This window comes from Carcharhinus amblyrhynchos, chromosome 5 (assembly GCF_965287045.1).
Source record: "Carcharhinus amblyrhynchos chromosome 5, sCarAmb.v2.hapA, whole genome shotgun sequence".
Classification (NCBI taxonomy): Eukaryota; Metazoa; Chordata; class Chondrichthyes; order Carcharhiniformes; family Carcharhinidae; genus Carcharhinus; species Carcharhinus amblyrhynchos.
The window spans coordinates 40,871,534-40,881,083 of NC_137328.1; positions in this window are offsets into that span (position 1 = coordinate 40,871,534).

The following is a 9,550-nucleotide window of genomic DNA, read 5'->3' on the forward strand; positions in this document are numbered from 1 at the left end:
ACAATCTTCAGACAGAAGTGCCAAGTGGGTGATGTATCTCAGCCTCGTCTGGAAGTCCCCAGCATCAGAGATGTCAGTTTTCAATCAACTCAATTGCCACGTAATGTCAGGAAACAGCTGAAGGCATTGTACACTACAAAAGCTCTAGGCCCTGACAATATTTCAGTAATAGTCCTGAAGTGTTTCAGAACTCCTAGCCAAGCTGTTCCAGTATAACTACTACACTACCCGGTAATGTGGAAAATTACCCAGGTATGTCCTGTACACAAGAAACAGGACAAATCCAACCCAGCCAATCATCACCATCACCAATAAAGTGATGGAATAGGTCATCAACAATGCTCTCAAGCAACAATTGACTCCTCAGCGATAACCTGCTCACAGATGCTCAGTTCTGGTTTCACCAGCGTCACTCAGCTCCTGACCTCATTACAGCCTTTGATCAAACATGGACAAAGAGCTGAACTCCAGAGGTGTGGTGAAAGTGACAGCCCTTGACATGAATGCAGCATTTGACTGAGCATGGCATCAAGGAATCCTCACAAACTTGGAGTCAATAAAAGTCAGAGGGAAAATCTTCCCTAGGTTTGACTCATACCTGGCACAAAGGAAGATGGTTGTGGTGATTGGACATCAATCATCTCAGCTCCAGTATATCACTGCAAGAGTTCCTCAGGATGGTGTCCTTGGCCACACCATCTTCAGCTGCTTCATCAGTGACCTTTCTTCCATCATCAGGTTCAAAGTGTGGATATTCACTAATGACTGCAAAATGTTTGGAACAATTCACGACTCCTCAAATACTGAAATAGCCCCCATATCCAAATACTGCAAGACCTGGACAATTTCCAGGCTTGGGCTTACAAGTGGAAAGTAACATTTGCACCGTACAAGTGCCAGGCAATGACCATCACCAACAAGAGAGAATCTAACTGTCGCTCTTTGACATTTAATGGCATTTCCATCACTAAATCCCCAGCTATCAATACCCTAGGGGCTACCATTGTCCAGGAACTGTACTGGATTTGCCTTAGAAAAATTCTGGCTATCAGAGCAGGTCAAAGGCTAAGAATCCTGTGATGAGTTACTCACCTGCTCACTCCCCAAAGTCTGTCCACTATTCACAAGGCAGGAGTATGATGGACTGCTCTCCACTTGCCTGGTTAAGTACAGCTCCAACAACACTCAAGGAGCTCAACAGTATGCAAGACAAAACATCCTGCTTGATTCCTTACACAAATATTCAATTCCTCTATCACTGCTAAACTGTGAAAGCGTGTAAACCATCTACAAGATGCCCTGCAGAAACTCACTAATGTTTCTTAGGAAGAACCTTCCAAACCCATGACCAATCATCTAGAAGGACAGGGCAGCAGATACATGGGAACACGACCACCTAGTTGCTCTTTTCCAAGTACCTCACCATCCCAACTTGGAACTATATTGCTGCTTGTTTATTATTGTTGGGTCAAAATTCTGGAATTCCCTCCCAATGTCACTGTGGATGTATCTACACCTCTGGGAAGACAGTGGTTCAAGAAGGTAACTCAGTACAACCTTCTAAAGGGCACCTAGGGATGGGCAATAAATGCTGGCATTGCCAATGATGCCCACATCCCATTAATGAATAAAATAAAGACAAATTGCTGTGCTTTTCAGTGTATTTAAACCTTTCAGAGATGATTGCAGCATCTCCTGTGACTTGAGTGCAACTCCCCTTTAAGTCATGTTTCCTTTAAGATGTCCAGGCTGGCCATGCATGCTGCTGGCTCTCCAGTCTGTTACTGCCTTCCTCAAGGGGATGTTGCACCATGCTCAAAAACAGGCCTTATCAACTTTTCACCCTTTCTCTTTATAACAAACTCCACGTTGTCTCTCTCTCTCTCTCTCTCTCTCGCAAGGGTCTTTTGAAGTGAGGAGAGTGCTTGCTATAGAATCCATGGGGCAGCCTTTGTGCTACAGCTACCTCATGGTTCTGGCTTACCAAGATAATCGCCCACTGTTACTGCCTGCCGCAGATGGAGCAGAAGGATTTATAAGATGACAGTCAGCTTGGTTAGCCAGTGATGAATGCACCTTCTGTGGCCACCAAGTCCTTGGGTGAGACTTGAAAATGGAACTTCTGTCATAGATTTATGAATATTATCCCTGCGCCTCATCTAACATGCATTTAATGACTCTTCTATGCCTCTATCTTTTCATCATAGATGTCAAAAGCTATGAGCAATTGCAGAAAAATGGCAATTGGAGTTTCCCCTTCCCAAATTGAATGGGATTGGATGTGAGCTCTGGAATTGGCTGAAATGTCTCTGTAAATTAAGGCCCCAGATGCCACAAAAACAATGGAGGCATATGAACATTGGGCCCAGGGTTTGCCTACACTGGTTCCTTCTGCCCCCATCTACTCCTCTTGCAGGTATTTCAAGTAAACCAAATATGAGGGCAGAATTTAATCTTTTCACACTTGCGACGTGTATGTCATTTCTTGTTTATTTTCATTCTTTGGTTCTTTGCCCAAAGGCACGTCTCAGTCACAGTGCCGAGACCTCCACCATGGTAGGGCAGGGAGACTGGTCCAAAATCTACCCCAGCCGGAATGAGGATCAAACCATACTTTTGAGACCAATCTGATTCACATTGTCCATCCAGCCAACTGGTCTCCACGCAGAGACCAAGTTGCTACGGCAACATGCATATTGCAGTCTGAAGCTATGGATAGTGATGGTTGGGGTTCAAATTTTCTTTGCATCATGTGGCTGACCAGAAATCTCTCCTGCTTTTGTCATATGCCATTGGCTTATCTTTGGAAGGACTTGTTGATACCCAACCTGTTTGGCCATATTGTGAACACAAGTTCCTTACTGGTAGGTCCTGGAATGGAACTTAAGCCCGGGGCTTCTGGTTCATAGATAAGGAAGATACCCAGCATGCCACAAGACCTCCCTATTTCTTGCTATTATATTAATAGACAATTAATTCTTGCCATTGTTAACCATTCACTTCCCCTGCACCAGTTCTTATTACATTTCAACAATCTTCACTTTAGAGTCAGAGTCATACAGTATGAAAACAGCCCTTCAGCCCAACTTGTCCATGCCACCCCTTTTTTTTGAACAGTTAGTCCCAATTGCCCATGTTTGGCCCATATCCTTCTATACCCAACTTACCCATGTAATTGTCTAAGTGTTTTAAAAAGACAAAATGCTTGTCGCACCTGCTGCTACGTCTGCCGGCTTGTTCCAGACACTCACTACCTTTTGGACCCTTTTATATCTCTCCCCTCTCACCCTTTATCATTTCCTATTACCTCCTTACAATTCATCTTTCTTTCATTTCTCTCTGATTCTTTTTTTTCAATTGCATTTCTATCTGAGTTAAGGAGCTCATTTAACGTCAAAGCCCACTTAATGTAATGCAGAGTAGGCAGACATAAAGGAATAAGAATAAAGGCGCAATTCTAAATTTGTGAAATTCCATTTAAACAGTAGGAAGAGTCAGAAAATGAGCAACTCACATTTTGACCAAGCGTCATTTATAATTTCAGGCCTGTGCTCCTAACGATCAAAGAGATTGGCAGTCAGCAACTGAAAAAGAGCTAATGAATTACTGAAAAATTAAAATGCAGAGGCAGCATGCTGTTTAATGTTTAAAACTCCACTGCTTTCAGATCTTATAAGCCTTGAGGTGATGAAGATGTGCATCATTACTGAAATATATTCCACTCTTCAGAATATCTTTTGATAATATAAGCTTCAAGTTATTAATCGTTGAAGTTGTATATCTTTCAGCTATTGAATATTGGTAAGTACCTTATTAGACCATGCGGGCAGGTTTTTAGTTTATTCCCTATCATGTTGCACAGTGATTACTGCTATTATTGAGCACCTATGATCAATTTATGTAAGGTTCTGGCCTACAGCAGTGTCAAAAATTAGAATCCCAATCTACTGACAGCCACAGCAGCTTCAAAAGGCGTTGATTTTTTTGTCAAACTCGTGAGCCTGTGGAGTGTGATGCAGCAGTGATTATTTTATAGGTAGTTTCGTAAGTTGTCTAGCAATTTAAGCCCACGTTATTCAAAAGAGTGGAAGGTTGCATTGGAAGAGTTTCTGCTGAAGTGTTGGTAGGTCACTTCCAATAATTGCACCAACTGGATTCCTGCATTTTCATGGGCCAAGTTTATCACTAACACTAATGTAACATTCCTACAGGATTGAGAATGATTGCTCTTGGTTTTTTATCAGGGTGTCATCGAGTTACAAGTCATAATGCCACTCTACAGAGCTTCTCTGTAGAAAAATCCGTGACGGCAATCTCTCTATTTTTGTAATTCTTTCATGGGATGTGAGCATCATTGGCAAGACCAGCAATTGTCCTTAAGATGGTAATTGTGAGCTGCCTTCTTGAAATGCTACAGCCCAACTACTGTAGGCGCACCTGCAGTGCTGTTAGAAAGAGAGGACAAGGATGCCTCTCCTTCTGCATTGCCCTGGCATTTTGAATGTTTGACCAGATGGAGATGTTTATGCCCACAGCAGTTATAAGCACTCCAATCCTACACAAATACATTAGAGTAACACAGTTGAGTCCAGGTGGAGATTGGGCCTGCTGATCTTGGAAACAGTTTGGAGGCGAAGGCATACTCCAGTGTGAAGTGGGATTTTCATGACTTGGGCCCTATATAGAGGGCTGTCTTGGATCTCAGTCACTGAGCGTGAAAAGGAAGTGGTGGATTCATAAGGCTATGTGAGAAGAGATTTCAGAATGTTGTCGTGTGAGTTTACATTATAAATGTTGGCTGACTAATTATACATGCTGCCAGAGATGACCTGTCATGGGCCTTTGTATAGGAAAGTTTTGATTGTGAAGTCAACTGATTGCACGTGTGTAAAGAGTGACGACTCAGCAGCCATTCACTGTTGGCAAAGACTCACCACTAGCTACACCCAGCATCTTGGCAGCCTCAGCAGATCACAACACTGTACAGCAAGCAAAATGAGCATTATACCTCAGGGTGTCAGGTCCCAGGTCTGCCCAAACAGATTCCTCATGCCCTGCCGCATACCCTTTTGCATGAGACATTTCCAAGTTTGGGCACACAAAGGTGCCTTGCACCCAGACTTTACACCCAGACATTGTCATCGCAGGCATGCGTGACTCCAAGGAAGCAGTCCAGCCGAGTCTGCTAGCCTCCAGAACACACCAGGGGAGCTCACAAGCATATAGTCCACCCAACCTAGGTTCGGCCCCTAATAATATCTCTCTGCGCACAATTTGAAATTAAAATTCCAGTGTGTGATTGCACACATGTTTTGAGTAACACAGCAGAAGATGATAATTCTTACTTATTCATGCACCTTCATTATTGTCAAATGTCTCAGAGGAACAGCATAGGAGTGTGCATGAGTGCAAGATGCCGTAGTGACTTGATCATTAATGGGTTCACAGGTAGTGTCATTGTTCACATTGTAAAGCAGAATGTTTTCATCGACTGTAAACACACCATCTAAATCAAAATATTTATTGGTCTATATTTGCTGAGTGTCACATAAAATAACCTGATAAAAATAAACCTCACGTTCTTATCAGTGTCAATGAAGATTGCAGCCAGAGCTCCATGTCTCAGTCATGTAACAATTATGAAGGTCCTTGAATGAAACCTGTCCATCAGAAGAATGTCTGGTGTTCATTAATAATTAAAGTGCTGATAGCAGTTTACCTTGGAGTGTGGATGTTATGTGACTCTAGGACATTTGATTTCCATCCATTGGTGTCGATGAGGGGATTATGTTGAGGACATTTAATGAGAAGTGGCAATTTGCCTGGTGTCAGCCCATTCATAATAGTAAGATGGAGCTGGAAAGATTTCTGCAAATTGTCAGTGAATGCACAGAAGTGACTTCATATGTGTCTTTGAGTTAAGATTGTACTTGTGGAAGCTGATGTAGAAATAATGTCCTTGCCCTTCTGTGAGCTAACAAGGAAACTCAGGTGACCATTGTGGATGGCTCACAAGTCCCACTGTAGGATCGGGTCAAACTGTAAGTAGGTGAATGAGTTGCCCATCGTATGGGTGCTTTCATCTTCATAATCTCAAGTTGCAGAATTTCTCTTTGTCTATACAAAGTTTCATTTCACACTGCACAAGTGCACCTCTAAAATAGGGGCCAGGCTTTGGTTTGGTAGTGGTGCATTAAGTCTTTCTGTCACTGACAGCCTCCTGCATACACTTGCAACACTCCTCTGTCACAGAACATCTCAAGGTAAATCTCTCTGGACAGGTAGACAATAGTACAGAATTCACCATTATGATGCCAGGCAGCCTCAAGGACATTTGCTGACTTCTCTTTTGTTGGGGAACTGGCATCTCTTGCAAGTTGTAAGGGGCCTTTGGTTTCAATGATAATTACATCACAACAAATTGCCAGCCATTTGTTGCTGAAAGTACAGCTAGACACTCGATACTGCTTTTAGGAGAACCACCTTTGCATTAGTTCCTCCCTGCTGATTATGGCATCACATAAGGAGACAGCCCTGAATAGCAGGGCATGGCTCTGACCATTTCCCCATTGTCACTTTCTTTCCTGTTCCCAGTTACATCTTCATCTGAGGCAAAGGGCTCCATCCCTTTCTCTGATGAGAAATCTCTATCTATACTGGACTCTGGATTCTGCATGTGTACTACCTTTGCTGCATTATGTTGTGCTGCATGCAGCAGACCACCATTATCACAGACACTCTTTCAAATGAGTACTGCTGAGCAGGCAAAGCATTGGAAACACACTTTTAAGGAGTGATGGCCTACTTGATGAAGGCCCTGGTCTGAAGGTGACTGGTGCTATAATGCATTTATGACCCATCTCTGGTTAGTGACAATGGAGTAAGTGGCCACCTCCTCAATGGGTAACCTTTTTCTCCAGAAACAATCCACAGACCTGAGGTATAAGCTCAAAATATAGCAGCATATTTGACTCCCTCAAGATGAAAAAGTCATGACAGCTTCTAGGGAATCGTGCACACATGTAGAGGACAACTTTATTGTGATCAAATGCGAGTTGCATGTTGATGGAATGAAATGACTTTCTATTCATGTATCTGTGCACCTTCTGTGATGGTTATGTGTATGCAATCTAACAAACCTTTCACATGTGGAATGCCAGTTATTGACAAGAACCACATTGCACCTTGGGCCTGGGATGCCACATCTGAAAGGAAATAAATGTATTCTCCTATCCCAGCAAAGAGGACATTGGTGACTGATATTATGCAATTGTGGACAGCTGCTTGCCAGTTGTCACAGAAGTCTGCAACAGCACTAGGAGATGGCCTCATAAAAGTCAAGGGCAATGGTTGTTAGAATGTAACTAATGATAACATTGGATCTATTGTAGTACGACCAATGGTAACATGCTGTAAGAGTCAGCTGACCCAATAAACTATGGAACCAGTGACAAAATGATGCGGTGGTTGGCTGACCAGTTGACTTAGTATAAATAAAAAGCTGCTGAGATTCATGGAAGTTTGGAATGGCCCAGGTGAAGCCTCAAGTGTTGGAGTAATATGTTTCTTTATTAAATCTTTTTCTCTGATTTATAAGTTGGAGTAAGTCATACAAAGAACAAAGAACAACCCAGCACGGGAAACAGGCCCTTCGGCCCAACGAGCCCACGCCGCCGCATCACCCCACACCTATTCTACCCTGCGTGTCTACAAATGGAACCCCTACTTAGCCAGATTCAGGGGAGAATAGTGTCAATATGGTAAAACCAATCAGCCTAAGAGCACATCTTTGGAGATGTGGACCTTGGGGACACGTGACACCACCAAGAACTCCCACATGTGGCACCTAACACAACTTATATTCCTCCCTATATTCCCTGCCATGTCCCAACCTCCTGTAAGCGCCCAAAGGTAGGAAGTGCAACGCCCCTTCTCTAAGCCTGCTCTCTCCTAAGCCCAGCGAGCCAAAGCCCTTCTCACTCAGTTCCCACTCACTCCGCTGCCTGCTCCCGACGCTGCCCGCTGTATGCTGCTACCCCTTTTTTATACCCCCCCGCTCCCCTTAACGACAATCCGCTCGCCTAACTTCCGGTACGGAAGTAAACTACACTCTAACAAGCCCCGAGAACCGAAGTACAGAAAAAAAGCGGTTTTCAATTCAAATCAGTCACTCACCACAGCCACAGCCACCAGGTTCAATGCTCCGGAGAACAATGAGTCTTGTTTTACTTTATTGCCTACAGCTGAAGAGCTCCTTCTGGAGGATCAACAATAGTAATTTTGATTGCAATTGGCAGGGCATGTACAATGGATGTTTGAGGTGCATGGTCTGCCTTCAGTGTGGCAGGCCAAAATAACATGTCCCAATACATTCAAAGCCTTCACCCATACTGTCTTTCGGTCATGCTAAGGAAACTGAACCTATTCCAGTAGATGTTTAGCTCATGGTAACATCTCGCCCTCCTCTTTCTTGCTGCTCTCTCTGGGGGCACTGCCATCTCATGGTTGGGTATCCTGGCTCTAGCCGCAGGCTGCTGCCACCTTTCTGCTAGATGCCATATATAGAAAGGTGTTGCCCCCTTTCTTCAGCCTTCCATTCCTTTCTGCACAATACATTCCTTATCCAATGAGACTGGCAGTCTGTAATGTTGCCCACTTGGCTGGCATTGTAAGGAATGATGAAGAGGCTCCCAGACAGACGTGTCCTTCCCCTTTTCCAGTCACTTTGCTCCCACTTCCCTGACAGCAGCCTCAATATCGGAGGCAGGTAGTGCTTTTAAGCTGCTACTATACACAGCTCTATGTAAGGTTTATAAATATTTAATGCACATCTTCAGAGCTGTTCATGTCTCCAAAACTAAGTCATGCAACACACATTACGAGCTGAGGACATTTTGGAAGTAAAAATCACAATCTCTTGGTCTCTGTAATGTGATTTATTAGTCCAGCTGATTCACTTCACATAAGTGCAAAAATCAGGAAGTTTGAGTATGGGGTGGGACTTCTGGATGCCAATCTCATCTGTCATTTTATTACTTCCATGCGGTCTCCATGAAAATTCAACAAATCCTCTCAGCATCGCCCCTTCAAGCCCCCCTCTAAATGTTACATGTTTCAATAAAGTCGCCTCTTATTCTTTTAAACTCCAATAAACCCAATCTGCTCAAACTTTCCTCATAAAACCAAAACTTCATCCCAGGAATCAGACTGGTGGATCTTCTCTGAACTGCTTCTAATACAAACTTATTCTTTCTTAAGTAAGGAGACCAAAACTGGTGCAGTCTCATAAATGCCCTGTACAGTTATAGTTGAAAGAGTACATGCTGAGAGATTATTTTGCTTGGTTCGAGATTCTACACCTAGTAGTAATAGCCTCAAGATGGCAGGGAGTGGTGGGGCAGCTATTTTAGAATGAAGTGAGAAGAAATTCCTTCACTAATAGACTTGTGAATCCTTAGAATTTTTTACCTTTGAGGGTCAAGGAGGTTTGAAAAATATTCAAGGCTAAAACTCATAGGTTTTTAGCAAATCCAAGAATATAAGGATAGGA